This window comes from Callorhinus ursinus, unplaced genomic scaffold (genome assembly GCF_003265705.2).
Source record: "Callorhinus ursinus isolate GAN/ISIS: 27379988/994484 unplaced genomic scaffold, GSC_fseal_2.0 scaffold31, whole genome shotgun sequence".
Taxonomy (NCBI): domain Eukaryota; kingdom Metazoa; phylum Chordata; class Mammalia; order Carnivora; family Otariidae; genus Callorhinus; species Callorhinus ursinus.
The window spans coordinates 13047160-13065150 of NW_027397093.1; the positions used below are offsets into that span (position 1 = coordinate 13047160).

Below are 17991 nucleotides of genomic sequence, written 5' to 3' on the forward strand. Positions count from 1 at the left end.
GGTCCAGGAAAGAGAAATGGCTGGCTTAAGTTCACTCAGCTCAGTTGCGCCAGGGCTGCTGCCTGGGCCACTCACCCCTGGTCCAGGGACAAAGAGCCTTCGCCCTGAGGAAGAAGAGGACAGTTGCCAAGTGTGTGTGGAGGGGGATGTCCCCAGCAAGGTCTGGGCCTAGGTCTCAGCTCACCTGACGAGGTGAGGCCTCAAGGGCCAGGAGCCATGTTCTCCCAAGGCAGGCCGCCCGGAGACTGATCTGGGATGACAGGAGGGCAGAGTCCTCCTCCGCCCTCACCTCCCGAGCAACGGAGAGCTTTGCGAGTTGTCAGCCCTGGCAAGGCCTCTCCGGCTAACAGTGACCACTTTGCTGCCCAGCACCCCAGAATCACCTCAGATTCCTCACTGCAGGTACTGGAGGCAGGCAGGCACGTACCCCCCTGCGCCTTTACAGGTGGGGACACTGAGGCACCGGCAGTAAGCGGGCCTGGCACCGCGCCTCCCTGACGCAAACCCTATGCTCTCGTCATCATTGCCTGCTCCTCTGGTATCTCTCCCCGGCCCCTGTCCATGCCAGGGACTTGCCCTCCTCCTCACGGAGCCGCTCTGCTTGCCCCTGCACCCAGCCCTGTGCTGACTGGCCCATGCTTCCCCTCACTTGCTTTAGCAAGGACAACCGAAGTGCTTCTCGGGTCTCTCAGCAGGCCCAGAGCTCTTGGCCTAGCCCCTCTCCTGCGGAGGTAAACAGAACCATCCCCCAGCTGCGGAGAGAGCACAAGCCGGGAACTTGGTCCTCCCACACTGACTAGGTGGGACTGGGCCAGCGAATCCCAATAGGCTCCTCACACCTGCCCCTTCCCTAAGATAGGTGGCCTACAACTCAGCACCAGGGTGACCAGGCAGCTCGGGATTCTCCCAGTTAGCACTGAAAGTCCCAGGCTCCAAGAGATTCCTCAGACATGGGCAGCCAGGGCAAACCGGTGCCCCTACTCAGCGTACAAAAAACCAGGGTCATCACGCCTCCCACTTCTCCCCACTGAACAGCGTCTTTCTTCTTTCTGGAACTCTAGTCTCTGCCAAGGCTAATGGAGAGGACCACAGTCAGTCCCTTCAACCTGTCAGGCCCCCTCAGACTGAGCTGGGGACTACCATAGGCCCACAGTAGGGTCAGAGGCCTAGAGTCTGCCCTAGGCCCTGTGAGATAAATAGCAGAGAGAACCCGAGAAAGGCCTAGTGGGATCCTGGGCCTCGATCCCAATCCAACTTTATCCTCAAGGTGGGGGGGGGGGGCACACCACTCTGATGACCCCAGGTAGGGCAACCCTAGGGCTGGAGCCAGGCAGGGTCTGCCCAGGGCTCACTGAGGCTGCCTCTACCTGACTTCCAGGTGAGTCATTTCCTCCCTCAGCTGGTTATGAGGCTGGGAGGGGAAGGGAGGGGGCGGCATCTAAAAATAGCAGGGCCTCCACCGCGCAGACACCCAAAGAGCTTCTGCTCGGGCAAGGGAGGAGCCAGCTTCTCCTCCGAGCTGACGCCAGCCGTGGTCCCCAGCCGGTGCCTGCATTAGGGCCGGGAGCAGGACGGCCCGAGATCCCCTAGAGTCCCCTTCCCAGGCTCAGCAGAGGGTGCTGAGGTGTGGAGGGGGCATCCTGAAGGTGAGACACAGGAGCAGTGCTGGGTGGGGGAGGAGCTTAAAGCAGACAGAGCCCGGGGAGGGGTGGAAGGATGCGTGGTATGTGATTCGGGTGGAGACTGGCAGAGTCAGCAGGGACTGATCACCTCCCACATCATCTCCACGGAACCACCTTTGCTCCCCTCCCTACCCACACACAGGGACACACACAGGGACACGCAGACATGGCCCCACACTCAGCCGGCCTGTGAGTCATTTCCTTCTAATAGGACTCCATTTCCCTCATCACCAGCATAGACTGAGGACCTACTGTGTGCTGGAGTCACGCCCTGGAAGGCCAGGAGACGAGGCTCATGACTTTCCTAGAGGATGTCTTAAGAGGCCCCCCAAGGCACGGGCAGGCCAGCACCCAGGGCAGAAACACAAGAGGCAGGGAAGACCCTGTGCGCTGGGACAATCTGCAGTCAGGGCAGCTCAGGGTTAAGTCCCGGCGCAGCCACTTTTGGGCCATGGGAGCTGAGACCCGTCACTAACACTCTCCTTGCCCGGCCTGTGAGGGCCAGTGGCGTGAGGAGCCGCACTGAGTAACAGCAATGGCCGCTATGGTGAGCGTGTCATATTTACCTTGTTCTCTGCTATCCTTGCAGTAGCCTAATAAAGCAGTGGAAAAATGGAGGCCCAAAGACATTAAGTAACTTGCTCAACATCATACAGCTAGCCGATCGAAGAGACTGGATTTGGACCCAAATCTGAGGCAAACTCACGTGCATTATGGGGTGCAGGTGGGGGCCTGTTAAAGTCTGGATTTGGTTGAGGGTATGCTGATCTCGGACTCTTCTGGGAGGGCCCTCGGACACCAGCCCCGGGTGACTAGCAGTGCCAAGCCTTTGACTGGGGGGCTGGCCACTTTCCTTCTGTCTTACCTCCCTCACCCTGAGCCCCCACCAGCACCCAGGGTCCCTCCCACAAACACAGAATGTGCTAAGCCCTCTCTTGGGGTCACCACCTCTAATCCTTTCAACAGCCCAGTGAGGGAAATGGCACAACTCCCACTTGACAGAAAAGGCAGGCAGATCAAAGGGATCATGAATGTGCTGGTGGCCACAGAGCTAGAGAAAGCAGATCCTGGACCAAACCCCGGTCCCCCAGGGCTCCTAAGCTGAGGCCTGTTCCCCACAGCCCAGCTATCTGGTGGGATGGGTGGGAACCCTGTGCTCTCCCTGCCTGATCACACTTTCCCTGAAGCATCTTGCTGGATTACCCGCAAAACCCAAACCTTGCGTCAGCCAGATGGGCCCTGGCTCTGGTAAGAGCCTCTTTCTGCTTCTCTGGGCTTCCCCCACCGTTATCTGACTCATTGTCTGCTGGTCCCAGGAGACTGGGGAGAGGCAGCCTCTTATCCCTACAGTACAGATGGAGACACCAAGGCAGGAAGTGACCTCTGCCAATGAGTCAGGGGTCAGAGCCAGGAGCAGCTGAGGCCAGGAGGCCACAGGTGGGACTTCACGGCCTGGGTAATGCGCCTGGAGTGCCACACACTCAGTAGAAGAGTGGCCACCATATAGTAGGCACAAATATCAACAGATTTGTGTTGAATGAATGGATGAAGGTTGCAGGCCCTGGGTGGAGAGATGAGCGGTGATATTGCGGAAAGGATGAATATGATATAGAGGGGGAAACAAACAAACAAACAAACAAAAACCCATCCCAGAAGCCCAGTCTTGCCCCAGTCACAGGCTCCGCCAGCCCAGCTGGGGCTTGTCCTCACGGCTCTCCCATCTCTGAGCATCATCACGGCTAACCTTTCCTGGGTGAGTCCTAATGACCACGGGGGCTTAACACCTTACAGCCACCTTCTTATCTAATTCCTCCTTCAACTCAATGAGGTTGGTGTGTACTATCATCATTCCCATTTGGCAGATGACTTATCTGGGGCTCAGAGAGGTTAAGCAAGTTCCCCCAGGACACACAGCTCAGCCCTTGTCCCAACACGTATGGGACAACAAAGGCCAGGGCTGACTTAGAAGTGCTCTCCACATCCAACTGGGAGAGGGGCCCCTGTGTCTGCGGCTCCCGCGGCTCCCACGTGGGGCTGCCCAGGTGTGCCTGCGGGTCGGCGCCAGGAACTCGGGTGTCTGTCAGGTCAGTGCAAGCGTGGAGGGACAAGCTCAGAACAGAACGCCCATGTCCCGGGGACAATGAGCCGCGGCGCCTGGGCGGCAGGGCGACTTGCCGCAAGCCTGCCCGGGCACAGTGAGCCTCCGGCGCGGTGCCCTCCCCGGAAACCCCGGCCGGGGTGGGGGGTGGGGGTGAACGGCTGCGGGGAGCCCCGCCGGCGCCCTTCTCCCCGAGCTGGCCCAGCGCCTGCGGATGGGCCGCGCAGCACGCTGCCGGCGATTGCGCCATCCGGCCGCTGCGCGGGCCCGTCCCGCACGTTGTGCACAGAGCGCACCCCAGCCGCCCCGCCCGCCGCCCCCCCTCCCGGCCCCTTCCCCTGCGGCGGGGGCGGGTCCAGCCAGACGGGGTCCCCAGCGGCCCAATCACTCGGAGGCCGTCGCAGCCTCGTCCCAGACACCTCTGATGGCTGCCCTTTGCTCTGTCTGCTCTGAGGGGACAAATGAGGGAAATTGAGTAACCCAGCTCGGCAAGGCAGGAAACTCCTGGCCGCTTTGTTACTCACGATTTTACATCAGCGTTTTTGGGGGGAGGCGGGGGAGGGGGTGACTCCTGGGAGAATTTCTGGAGTTAAGGAGACCGGGGACAAACGCAGCCCTCCGGGGCTGTGAGCACGCTCCAGGCTGGTCTTACTGGTCTCTGCCTCCCAGGCCAGGCACAGTGCTTGACACTCCTAGGTCCTAGGTGCTCCTCAGATTCTTGAAAATGCCTTTCCTGGGGGGCGCCTGGGTGGCTCAGTTGTGAAGCTTCTGCCTTCCGCTCAGGTCATGATCCTGGGGTCCTGGGATCGAGCCCCGCTCAGCGGGAAGCCCTCTCCCACTCCCCCTGCTTGTGTTCCCTCTCTTGCTGTCTCTCTGTCAAGTAAATAAATAAAATATTAAATTAAATTAAATTAAATTAAAATGCATTTCCTCACCGTCCTCCTGCTTTGAGTGGCTGTCAGGTGAAAGGGGAGGGGTTTAGGGCTGGAACTGAAGCCTGACATTTGGGGCCAAGGTTCTGCCTTTAGCATGGGTTTGCTGTTTCACCTGGGCAAGTCCCTTGACCTCTCTGGGCTGCATTTCTTCCGGTGGAATCAGTAATAAGGTAACTTGCCTGGCCCTAAGACTCAGCACAGGCTTTGAGTTCCTAGCAAGCAGGAGAAAGAAACTTCCATTTAAAGTAGAGACTTCCTCTTGAACACTCCTTCTCCTCCTACTCCTGGCTGGAGGCACAGTATTCTGTGTCCACTCTGAACGTCAGGGGTGAGTGGCTGTTTGTTGCCTGTCAGCTCAAGTCCAAATTTCTTGACTTGGCACTTGAGGCTTTCTGACATTGAGTCTAAGGTACCAACTACACCCCTACACTGTACCCTTAGGGGGAATCTCAGACTCCCCCACATACACACCACTAATGTTCGTACTACTATGCCCTTTCTCATGCTGTTCCCTCCCCCCAGAATGCTCTTCCCTGCACTCCTCAATGATTGGCTCCTGAAATACATCTCCACTATAAATGTTACCACCCTACCTACTTTCCTGTGTACCTGGTCTAGAGCAGGCGCCCTGTTATTCCCTCTCAGAGCTTCCTGTTCCTTCCCTCCTCGGCTCTAACTGTCCCTTGGGATTAGAAATTTGTTTCTCCACTGGACTGAAAGGTCTATGAGGGAGAGATCGTGTCCATTTCTTCATCTCCATATACCCAGCACTTACCCCAGGAGCCTGGCACACAGTAAGAGCTTAATAAATGTTTGTGGAAAGGAAGAAAGGATAGATGGTTGATTAGCAAAAACACCGAGAATAGCCAAAATGCCCTCCAGTAGAAGGCCAGTGTTGTAAGATGATGTACAGCTGGACGGGATACTAGGCAGCCTTAAGCAGGTACAGACTTCCATAGAAGACTGTTCCTGATACTGTGAGAAATAAACTCTTTCTTTCTTTTTTGGGGGGGGGGGTTAGGGAGGGGCAGAGGGAGAGGGAGAGAGAGAATCTTAAGCAGGCTTCATGCCCAGCACAAAGCCCGACGCCGGGCTCAATCTCACAACCTTAGCCGAAACCAAAAGTTGGATACATGCGGTGTCTGAGGGGCCAGTCGGTTGAGTGTCTGACCCTTGGTTTCAGCTCAGGTGGTGATCTCAGGGTCATGATCTCAGGGTTGTGAGATCAAGATCGGGCCCCATGTCAGGCACCGCACTCAGCAGGGAGTCTGCTTGAGATTCTCTCCCCTCTCCCTCTGCTCCTCCCACACATTCTCTCTCTCTCTCTCTAACATAAATAAATAAATCTTAAAAAAAAAAAAGAGTTGGACACTCAAATGACTAAGCCACCCAGGTGCCCCAAAAGAAAGTCCCTTTCTGGGCGCCTGGGTGGCTCTGTCATTAAGCGTCTGCCTTCGGCTCAGGTCATGGTCCCGGGGTCCTGGGATCGAGCCCCGCATCGGGCTCCCTGCTCAGCAGGAAGCCTGCTTCTCCCTCTCCCACTCCCCCTGCTTGTGTTCCCTCTCTCGCTGTCTCTCCGTGTCAAATAAATAAATAAAATATTAAAAAAAAAAAAAGAGAGAGTCCCTTTCTAATGAACAAGGAAAGAGGGTGGTGGTGGATGGGGAGCACGTATCTAATGCCATAGAGATGTCTGTAAACATAAACCAAGATGGTATAGGCCAGACTAAATACCCCTGAGAAGTAGGATACAGACATTATCGTGGTTCAATATATCATGCATCTGAACCTTGCTTGGACCTCATCTCGTCTGGAAGGCTTCTCTGCTCCTGCCCTTGTGTTACAGGAGCTGCCCCGAGCATGCAGCCCGCTGCTGCAGAGCAAGGCCCGGCCTCCTTCCTCGGAGTCCAGCCCAGAGGCGATGAGTACGCAGGCAGCTGGACAGATGAGAAAGCAGAGCTGGTGAGGATGGTGACAGCGACGGCGGCAGGACTGACACCGGGCGGCCTACCTCCACCTGCCAGGTGACATCATTACAGGTTGCCCTGGGCCATCAGGCAGAGCCAAACCGTGACGGGAAGCCTGGCCTTAGCGCGAGCAGGGCTCAGTCGGCTCCCTTCCCGATTCAGGACCCTCGGTCCCAGCTGTGGGAGGACACAGGGCACAGTCCCACTGCCCTCAGGGCGCCCGGAGTTGAGAAGTGTCAGACTCACTTGGCATGAACCAGCGGCCTCCTGCCTGCCCACTTGCCCGCCGTCTGTGCCCCAGTGGCTCCCGGGGGATCCGAGGCCACACGATTCAGCCCAACTGGGCCAGGAGGGAGGAAGGAAGAGCGGCAAAGGGCTCAGGGTCAGATGTCTGAGCTTCTGTTCCCACGGGGGCCTCTCATTAGGCTTGTCAGGAAGTAGAAAAGAGTATGGCCCTTTGCCTTCATTTTCAGTTTCCCATCTCAACCGGCCTCTCTTCCCCTGCCTGCTTCAAAACCGGTTCCCTGTCTGGAAAATCCTGGGTTCGTGCAGGGATGTACCCTCCATCTGGAGTCACTCAGTTTCCAGTAGTTTCAGGTCCACGCGTATCAGCCGTGGGTCCCTGGACTACTGGCTTTGCCCCTCTGTGCCTCAGTTTCCCTAGTAAACCCGTTAATGCATGGCAAGTGTTTATTTATTTATTTAGAGATTTTATTTATTTATTTATTTGAGAGAGAGAGAGAGGGAGAACACAGAAGGAGAGGGAGAGGGAGAAGCAGGCTTCCCCCGGAGCAGGGAGCCCGATGCGGGACTCGATCCCAGGACCCTGGGATCATGACCTGAGCCAAAGGCGGACGCTTAACTGACTGAGCCACCCAGGCGCCCCATAAAGAAACCTCAGTTGGACAGCAAATGTTTAGAAGTAGGCCCAAAACTCATAAGTGTATCTGTTACCTGTATGAATTAGCTATTAGCCGTGTGGCTAGGATAGTAACAGTACTTACTTCATTGAGCTATTGTGAGGATTAAATTAGATAATGCGTGTCAAGTGCTTGGCTGTGTTAAGTGTCTACTTGTCTCACTAAAGACAGTAAGATGAGAGTACAGATCTCAGTCGCTGAGATGCCAGGGGATCAGGAGGGCGGCTGCTGGGGGCTTCCTGGGAATAGAACGCTTGGTGCTCCGCGGCCCACGCAGCCATGCTGGTTCAACGGTGTTACCAAGCCCGCTGTTGCTGAGCTATCTGGTTAGTCAACCGCCTGCTCCTTCAAACCCATTTAAACCAGCTCCATCTGGTCTGGCTTTCCCAACATACCATCCTGGCAGCTGTCACAGGCCCAGAGTACTGGGCAAAGTGTCAGGCCTGCTGCAAAATACATTGGAACTTTATCTGACCCCTGGCTCCCGCCCAACCAGAAATACATTGGCTGGAACTCGCGGCCAAGCTTGAGCAAGCCTGGAGGCTGGAGGAGGAAGGCAGCCAGGAATCACGGACCAGATATTCCAACCCCCCCGCCTCTATCTTTGTTGGACCCCTTCTTATTTGCATCGTTCTATTGACGCCGTTCCTTACTATGAAAGAGTTTTTGAAACCTAAGGCTGAAACCTGAGCTCTGGATTTACAGAGAAAGGAGACTTTCTCTTCCCTCAGTGTTGATGTGCAGCCGTCTTTTTGGAGGCCAGGACAATCCTCTGTGCCACCATCTGGAACTCCCCAGAAAGGGCCCCACAGAAAGGCAGCAGGGGCAACCATGCCAGATTGGAACCTGGCCAGCTTTGGAGGCTGCAGAGCTCAGCCCCAGGGTCTCCACCCCAGTCAAGGGTGAGCCTCCCTCCAGGTCTGCTCCCTGAGGCCACGCCCCCAGGGAGGTCCCTGGCCAAACAGGTCTTAATGCAGGTACTCCTTGAAAGGCCATTGTCTTGGAATAAAAGGAATTCCAGGAGTGCCCCACCCCAAGTGCCTTTGAGCATTCAATAGAGCAGGCTTGTCAGTGAAAGAGAAAAAAAAAATGTTAGATGTGTTGCCCGGATAAAGTTTTGGACATTCAGTTACAAATTCGAGAGCTCCAAAATGTCTCATTACACAGGTGATATTGTCAAGACCTTAAGCCTCACAGATGGCGAATTCACTAGATTCAGAATTTTGGGGAAATTGGCCTGATCAATTTGAGTATGGACTGACTATGAGATCATATTATGGAACTATTGCTAGTTTTCTCAGATGAGAGAATCAAAATGTGATCATTTAGTCGAAACCACAATGAGATATCTGTTAGAACGGCAAAAATCAAAAACACAAGAAGCAACAGGTGTTGGTGAGGATGTGGAGAAAAAGGAACCCTCATGCACTGTGGGTGGGAAAGCAAACTGGTGCAGCCACTGCGGAAAACAGTATGAACGTTCCTCAAGAAATTAAAAATAGAATTACCATATGATCCAGTAATTCCACTACTGGGTGTTTACCCAAAGAATGGGAAAACACTAATTCAAAAAGATATATGCACCTCTATGTTTATTGAACAATTATTTACAATAGCCAAGATATGGAAGCAGACCCAGGGTCCATCCATAGATAAATGGATAAATAAGATGTGGTATAGGGGCGCCTGGGTGGCTCAGTCAGTTAAGGGTCTGGCTCTTGATTTTGGCTCGGGTCATGACCTTGGGGTCCTGGGATCAAGCCCTGCATCTGGGTCCGTGCTCAGCGGAGAGTCTGCTTCTCTCTCTCTCGTCCTCTGCCCCTCCACTGCTCGCACACTCTCTCTCTAATAAATAAATCTTAAAAAAAAAAAAAGATGTGGTATATCTATATAATGGAATATTACTCAGCCATAAAAAAGAATGAAATCTTGCCATTTTCAACAACATGGATGGAGCTAGAGTGTATTATGCTAAGTGAAATAAATCAGAGAAAGACAAATACCATATGATTTCACTCATATGTGGAATTTTTGTTTTCATATGTGGAATTTAAGAAACAAAACAATCACAAAAATAGACCAAAAAAACAGACTCTTAAGTATGGAGAACAAACTGGTGGTCACCAGAGGGGAGGTCAGTGAGGGGGAGAGGGGGAATGGGCAAAATAGGTGAAGGGGATTAAGAGTACACTTATTGTGATGAGCACTGAATAATGTATAGAATTGTTGAATCACTATACTCTATACCTGAGACTAATATAGCATGTTATATGTTAATATGTTAATTATACTGGAATTTCTTTTTTTTTTAAGATTTTATTTATTTATTTATTTGACAGAAAGAGACACAGCGAGAGAGGGAACACAAGCAGGGGGAGTGGGAGAGGGAGAAGCAGGCTTCCCGCCAAGCAGGGAGCCTGATGCGGGGCTCGAGCCCAGGACCCTGAGATCATGACCTGAGCTGAAGGCAGACACTTAACGACTGAGCCACCCAGGCACCCCTGGAATTTCTTAAATGAAATAAAATTACTAAAAAAAAAAAAAAAAATGTGATCATCTAGGAGAAGAGCCTATCCCTAAGAAATTCATATCGAAGTATTTGGGGGTGAACTATCATGATGCCAGCAACTTCTTTTCAAATGGTTCACCAAAAAAATGGTACAGAGAAAGCAAATATGTCAAAAAGTTAACAATAGTTGAATCTAGCCAGAGTATCTACATGTTTATTGGGTCATTCTTGCAACCTTTAGTAAAACTTTAAGGGGAAACACAAATAAAATAGGCTTATTCACATGCAAAACAAGACAATACAGAATTCATCTTGCACTAGATGAATTTCACCTCTTCTCTGAGGATAGAAATAGTAGAAACAAGATGGCGTCCAAGATTGTGGAGCTGAGCCAACCAAAGAGAACCAACTATTTTTATTTATTTGTCAGAGAGAGAGAGAGAGCGAGCACACAAGCAGAGGGAGAAGCAGGACTCAATCCCAGGACCTTGAGATCATGACCTGAGCTGAAGGCAGACACTTAACCCTCCGAGCCACCCAGGTGTCCTGAGAAACAATTATTTTTAAAGAGTTTACTAAGTACTTGTTTGGAAACAGTACTGATCATTAAAAATCCTTTTAGTTCATGGCGAGGAGAGGACTCATCTTGAAAACTGGGAGATTCCAGCCCTTTTAGCTGCTTGGCACCAGATTTAACACCAGTCAGGAAGCACATTTTGAAGACCTTCTATGAGCAAAGCCCTGAAACTTCACAAAAGGTATTTTCCCCTCTGTCTGTAATCTGATATTGAGTACAAAGTCGTCTCAATTTTTTTTATTGTGTTTGTTATAAGTTGAATTGTGTCTCCTGAAACTCATATGTTGAAGTCCTAATCCTCCTTGTGACCTTATTTGGGAATAGGGCCATTGCAGATGGCATTTGTTAAAGTGAGGTCAATAGGGTGGACCCCAATCTAATCTGGTGACCTTATGAAAATGGGAAATTTGGGCACAGAGACACACACACACACACACACACACACACACACACACACAGGAAGAACACCATGTGAAGATGGAAGCAGAGATTGAACTGATGCTCCCATAAGCCAAGGAGCACCAAAGATCACCCGCAAACCACCAGAAGCTAGGAGTGCAGCATGGGACAGACTCTCCTTCACAGCCCTCAGCAGGAGCCAATGCCACTGATACCTTGATTTTGGACTTCTTGCCTCCAGAACTGGGAGGCAATAAGTGTCTGTTGTTTAGGCCACCCAGTCAGTGGTCATTTATTCTGGTAACCCTAGTGAACTAAGTGGTAAACATGCCACCAGATTTACTACTTCGACCATCTGAAAACTGTACAGTTCATTGCTATTAAGTGCATTCACACTGATGTGCCACCATTTTTTATTTTTCACTAGGGCAAAACCTAAGACTGTGGGAGGGTTGGATACATACCTGCTTCTTTTTAGCTGAGTGACCTGTCTTACCACGTGTGCAAAGAAGATACAGGGCAGACAATGTCCTGCTCTGATGCATGTATCATTGCCCATGCGTGGAGAAATTATAAAAAGCGATAATAGCTCACAATTTATTGGGCAATCATTATGTTGCAGGACCATGCTAAGGGCTTTACAAGGAATATCTCTTTTAATAATCACGATAACTTTTTTTTTTAAGATTTTATTTATTTATTTGACAGAGAGAGACACAGCGAGAGCAGGAACACAAGCAGGGGAAGTGGGAGAGGGAGAAGCAGGCCCCCCGCCGAGCAGGGAGCCCGATATGGGGCTCGATCCCAGGACCCTGAGATCATGACCTGAGCCGAAGGCAGACGCTTAACCAACTGAGCCACCCAGGCGCCCCAATAATCCCAATATCTTTATCAGGAAGGTATCATTAGTCCCATTTTATAAATTTTATAAAAAGGGAAAATTGAGCCTCAAAGAGATTAAGTGCTCAGTTTTGGCAGCCCTGGGATTTGGAGGCAGGTCTTAACCACTGTGCACACTTTTTATTTTCTCAAGGCCTGGGGAAAAAAAAAGGAAAAGGTGATTGATGAGATTAAAACTTAGCTTGCGTTTGTGCCGAATCAGCCAACTTCCCTAGAGCCCCCAATGCACATGGGGTCACACCTCCAGCCCGGCTCTCTCATATAGCCCCACGTTCAGGGGAGGAACTCGGAAGAGTCCAAGAATTCTAAATTCAAACTTGACTTTCCAGGTCATTGTGACAGTGTGTTTATGGAGGTAGAAAATACATTTGACTTGACAGCTTATTAGCTTGACTTGTACATGTTGAATATTTAGACATGTGGTGTATAGGTTTCCATTTGCGCTCTTGCCCTGTGCCCTGCTTACCATGGTTCTCCTACGGCCCCCCAGTGGTGGTCAAAGTGGGGAAGTCCCTCAGGGTGACAGAGAGAAGCCACAAGCTCTGAGCAGAGACCAGGCCAGAAGCTGCCCTCTAGCAATTTCACCTAATTTCATCAAGGGTCAGGAAGTTAGTTGCTACAGTGTGGGGAGAAGTCCAGATCTCCTACGTGGCTCCACGTGATGCTCAACCCACCGCAGAACCTGCATCCCTGTAACGTGCATCCACCCGCTCAGCACAGATTCTCCTTAGTTCGCAAATCACATTTGTTTTCTACCCTTCTGCCTACACGTCCATTTTCCAGAATAGGAAAGGCTGGAGTGGCTGTGCTGACCACGGAGAAGGAAAGACAGGGTTGAAGGGACAAGGCTGAAAGGGTCCTGGCGAAAGTGACAGGGTGGAGGGGAGTACAGGGTGAAGGGCGTGGGGGTCCCTTAGGCTCTGGGGGGAAGTAGGGAATGGGAGATGGGCAAGCCAGTGGGCTCAGCCCGCAGAGTGGTGGTGCCGGGAAGAGCCGCTGTGCCCGAGGGAGGCCGTGGTGATGAGGGTCGGTGGAGGCTCGGGTGAGGCCCCCAGCTGAGGCAGAGATGGGCCAGCGCGGCCTCTGGGGCAGAGGGCAGCCCCACAAAGCCCAACTGGGACCACTGATTCTGGCTTGAGGATTGACCGAGGAGACACAGGATGGTGGAAAACGGCTTAAAATGTCCAAGTTTGGCTGCTGCCCCATTCAGATCCCTTTCTTCCACAATGCCCTGCAGCTGTGACCCGGACTGATGGCAGCCCTCCCCGCCAGCCCATCACAGCAGGCCTGTGGGTGTGGCCAGGCCATCATGACCCCCCCCCATTTCACCAGCAAGGGCCTGAGAAGTGGACAGGTGGCGTGCCTCCCTCAAGGTCACGGCCAGGAAGGCGTGAACATGAGGTGAAGCCGACAGCCGGGCGTGGGAAAGGAAAACCAATGGCCAGATGCCAGAAAGGATGCACCACTTGTCCTCACCACCGCCAGAGCTCCCACGGATGGTGCACTTACTGGATGCCTCCTCCCTCTCCTGATCCCAAGCTTTTGGAGAGAGCCCGAGGTGGTAATTACCCCCATTCTGCAGCTGAGGCATCTGATGCCCAGAGAAGCCAAGTCAATGGCCCGAAGTCACACAGTAGCAAGTGAAGAGGTTGACGGCCCAAGTCAGGGCACAGAGTGTGTGCTGGCCTGGTACAGGCCGGTGAACCTCCACGGTTGAGTCCACATGAGAAAACCCCACGGAGCCCACGAGTGTCGGGTGAGACGGAGGGCCCGCTTCCAAGCAGCAGGGAACAGCTGTGTTGGCAGGAGGGGGTGAGAAGGTGTGTGTGAGCACAGCTTTGACAGCGGCAAACAGTGCGTGGGAGTGTGTTGACAGCAGGGCGTGGGGTGGCAGTGCCATCACCATGTGTGTTTCTGCTGGCAGAATGTTCTGGTCTGTGTTGATAAACAATTGTTTGGGCAGGCATGAGGCTGGAGCAGGGACAGAAGAGGAGCACTGGGGGCAGGTGGAGGCAGCGGGGGCGGGGGGAGGTGGTGGTGGCGAGCCCAGGGCTGAGGTGGCCTGAGCCTGCAGCTTCCAGAACAAGGGGCAGCAGGCTGGCAGTAGCTGTTTTCCCAGCTGAGCTCACTGGGTGCGAAGGGCTGGGTGTGGATCCCTCTGCAAACCACCTGATGCCTATAAACACGAAAACAGGAGCAGGGACACACTGTGAGGAAGAGAGTGTTCTTCCTGAGCTGCTAGTCGCTCGGATGGAGGTTTAATCAACAGCTGAAGCCAGTGCAAGCACATCGTGATTCCCGTGACCGAGGGGATTCCTCAAAAGTCGGCTTCTTGGAAGAGGCGGCACCCCTGAGACCAACCCTGCTCGTGACTGTAATTGGAGCCCCCGAATCTCGGCCTCGCCTCCTGGCAGACACAGGTGCAAGTCTGCAAGGGCATCTCAACCTAGAAGTCACCACATGAGTGACTTTCCGGGGTGTAGGCCCCACCCCAGCTCTCCCCCATAGGCCCTCCCCTCGGAATGCCCCCCCTCTCCTCTAGCTGAGCTCTATGCTACACCCAAGACCCTGTGGATCCCGCACCTCCTCCTGGAAGCCTTCCAAGCCTGTTCCAAGCTTAGAACTGCTTCCCCCAGAACCCCAACTGTCCGTGTTGCCAGGACCCCTCCCACCGGCCTCCCCACATGGATGTAGCCGGAACATGTGCTCTGTGCAGGGTCCTGAAGTGGGTGAGCCTCAGGATCTTACAGCTCAGGTGGGGTGCACAGAGGGCAAATACACAAATGGGGGTGTGATAGAGGCTGAGTAAGGAATGTGGTGGGAGGGGCGCCTGGGTGGCTCAGTCAGTCAAGCATCTGCCTTCCGCTCAGGTCATGATCCCAGGGCCCTGGGTTGGAGCCCTTTACCTATAGGCTCCTTGCTCAGTGGGGAGTCTGCTTCTCCCTCTCCCTTTGCCCCTCTCCCCTGCTCATGCTCTCTCTCTCAAGTAAATAAATTAAATCTTTAAAAAAAAGAAGAAGAAATGTGGTGGGAGATCAACAAGGAGAGGCATCACTCCTGAGTTGGAGGCCAGGGGACAGTTAGCACATGGGAGCAAGGGGTGGCCCTGGCCAGTTCGTTTCAGCTCAAGTTCAGGGATCTTTTGAAGCCAGCACGTGGTATCTGCTAAATCAATGCCTCTGGTCTCCTGATTGAAAGTCTCCCAAACACCCTCTGAAACCCTTGTTTGGGACCTGGAGGCTCCCTGGCCCTCCCGCCCTCTGCCCTCCGTGGGGTTGGCGGCAGGAAACCTTGGTGCCAGCGGGGCATGTTGGTCCTGCCACCCCCTGTTCAGCCTGCTGCCGCCTTCCTGCCAACAGCCTGCCATTGGCCCTGGGTGGTTACCCAGTGCCCGACTTGCTGCTGTGGCCTGTCCCTTCTTGTCCACCAGGGTTCACAGCTCTTGCTCACCCCACAGGCCAGGGCCAGGGGAAAACACCTTGGACCGAGGCTCCTGCTGGGTAAGCACAGACACATCCCCTGGGCAGGGCTGGCCTCTCCCCTTCTTTGGCTCCGACTGATGTCTTGCAGAAAGTTCGGCAAGGGTGCCTGGGTGGCTCAGTCGTTAAGTGTCTGCCTTCGGTTCAGGTCATGGTCCCAGGGTCCTGGATCAAGCCCCGCATCGGACTCACTGCTCAGCAGAGAGCCTGTTTCTCCCTCTCCCTCTCCCCCTGCTTGTGTTCCCTCTCTCGCTGTCTCTCTCTGTCAAATAAATAAAAATTTAAAAAATCTTAAAGAAAAAAAAAGTTCGGTAAAACCACAGCCCTTGCTTCTCATGAGGCCCCGCCAGAAGACAAACCCACTTTCCTTCAGACACTTAAATAGAATTCTTCCCAGCTGTCACATTTTAACAGGACCCACCTGACCACCCCACACAGTGGCTGACTGCCTCTGTGTTTCCAAGTGAGTGATGTCCGAAGGACCCTCACCCAAAACACCTTCCCCCTGGCCCACTGAGGTGTCTGGAGTTGGGCTCTTAGCCCTAGCCTCAGGAGGCCTTATAAAAATCTGATTCATGGTTAAAGCACTATGTGGGGGCACCTGGGTGGCTCAGTCTTCGTCTCAGGTCATGATCCCAGGGTCCTGGGATCGAGCCCCGCATCGGGCTCCCTGCTCGGCAGGGAGTCTGCTTCTCCCTCTCCCACTCCCCCTGCTTGTGTTCCCTCTCTTGCTGTGTCTCTCTGTCAGATAAATAAATAAAATCTTAAAAAAAAAAAGCACTATGTGGTACCCCTGAAACTAACATAACACTGTATGTTAACTATACTGGAATGAAAATAAAGTAAATGATTCATGTGCACTTAAAAATGGTTAAAATGATAAATTTTATGTTATGTGTATTTTACCATGAAAACAAACATTTTGGAAGGACATGCATTGTTTTATGTCAAAATGTCAACAGCATTATTTTTCTAGATGATAGAAATTTGGGTAACTTCATTTTTGTTTTTATACTTTCCTATATTATTTGCTTTTTCTTGAGCAGTTGGGCATATATTACAATTGGGTGATTGTAGTAAGCAATTGGGCATGTAGTAGCAAGATAATGTCCTTTCTGCTTTGAGAAATAAACACTTTGACTTTCAAAAATATATATAATTTGAAAAAATTATATATATATTTATATTTATATATATATAAAATCTGGCTCATGGGGAAGCAACACCTGAAATCGGGATATGTCTAACTTCCCAGATGAGGGAATTTTGAAAAGACTCCCCCAGGGGGAGGAATAAAGACATGCAGGTTCCCTGGCCCAGGAGGAGCAGCTCCAGTGATTCTTAAGGCGGCCAGGTCTTGGAGACCCCCCCCCAGAGGGCGGGTAGAGCTCCCTGGGGGCGGGGGGAGGAAAAGGGGGCTCATGCCCCCTGGCCAGCTCTTGCTGACCCCTCCCTCCAGGGGTCGGGGCCAAGACGTGGGTTTTCCCAGTTCTTTTCCATGGGGGCTGTGTGCAGGGTGCCTTTCCAACAGCTCCTTTGGGGAAATGACAGGGATGGCCACCTTGATGCAGGGCACACCCAATCTTTGAGGCTGGTCGGGGCCTGGAGAGGTTATTCAGTCCATTCCCCTGTCTCCAGGCAGCACTGGAATTATCCCAGCTGGCCAAGCCTTTATCTTGTTTTGAGGACTTCGGAAGCTGGGCATTCCACACCCTTCCTTGGTCAGCCATTCTCATGTCTAAACATTTCTAGTCAGGAAGTCCTTCCTCATGTCTATTCCAAACTTTCTATGCTAAGAGTTTCCATCCTGTGGCTCTTGTGGTTGCAGACAGGGAAATGGTCCTTGCTTCCCTGCCTTCATCCTAGGTCGGGAGCTCCTAGAGCCTTGAATCAGGACCAAAGTCCTCAGTCGAGGTGAACCCCAGGCAAGTCACTACTACTCTTTGAGCTTCAGTTTCCTCATCTGTCAAATGAGGCTGATGACATCCACAGTGCAGCAACTGAGGGTCAAATGAGATATGAGTATGTGGATGAGGCATAAAACTCACTAGCAACATTGAGGCTGTAATTATCATTAATAAATAACAACCACCCATCCCTGCTGAACCACTGTGTGAAAATGGTTTCCAGTGGGGTGGCACACAAGACAATTTTAGCTGATACAAGAACAAGTAATTTTTTTTTAAGATTTTATTTATTTATTCGACAGAGAGAGAGCGAGCACAAGCAGGAGGAGCAGCAGAGGGAGCGGGAGAAGCAGGCTCCCCGCTGAGCAGGGAGCCCTGACATGGAGGCTCGATCCCCGGACTCTGGGATCATGACCTGAGCCAAAGGCAGATGCTTAACTGACTGAGCCACCCAGATGCCCCAAGAGCAAGTATTTTATTTATTTATTTATTTTTATTATTAACATATAATGTATTATTTGTTTCAGGGGTACAGGTCTATGATTCATCAGTCTTACACAATACACAGTGCTCACCATAACACATACTCAAGTATTTTAAATTAAAATTTCATGTGTG

General features: G+C 52.3%; 1 long non-coding RNA gene across 1 annotated transcript; it reads left to right on the top strand.

Moving 5' to 3' along the window:
* Positions 1 to 1497: 1497 nt before the first annotated feature.
* On the top strand, positions 1498 to 13985 carry LOC112807332 (uncharacterized). Its single transcript, XR_003204060.2, has 3 exons — positions 1498 to 1646; positions 6562 to 6739; positions 10734 to 13985. It is a non-coding gene; the product is annotated as an uncharacterized lncRNA (long non-coding RNA).
* The last annotated feature ends 4006 nt before the right edge of the window (positions 13986 to 17991 follow it).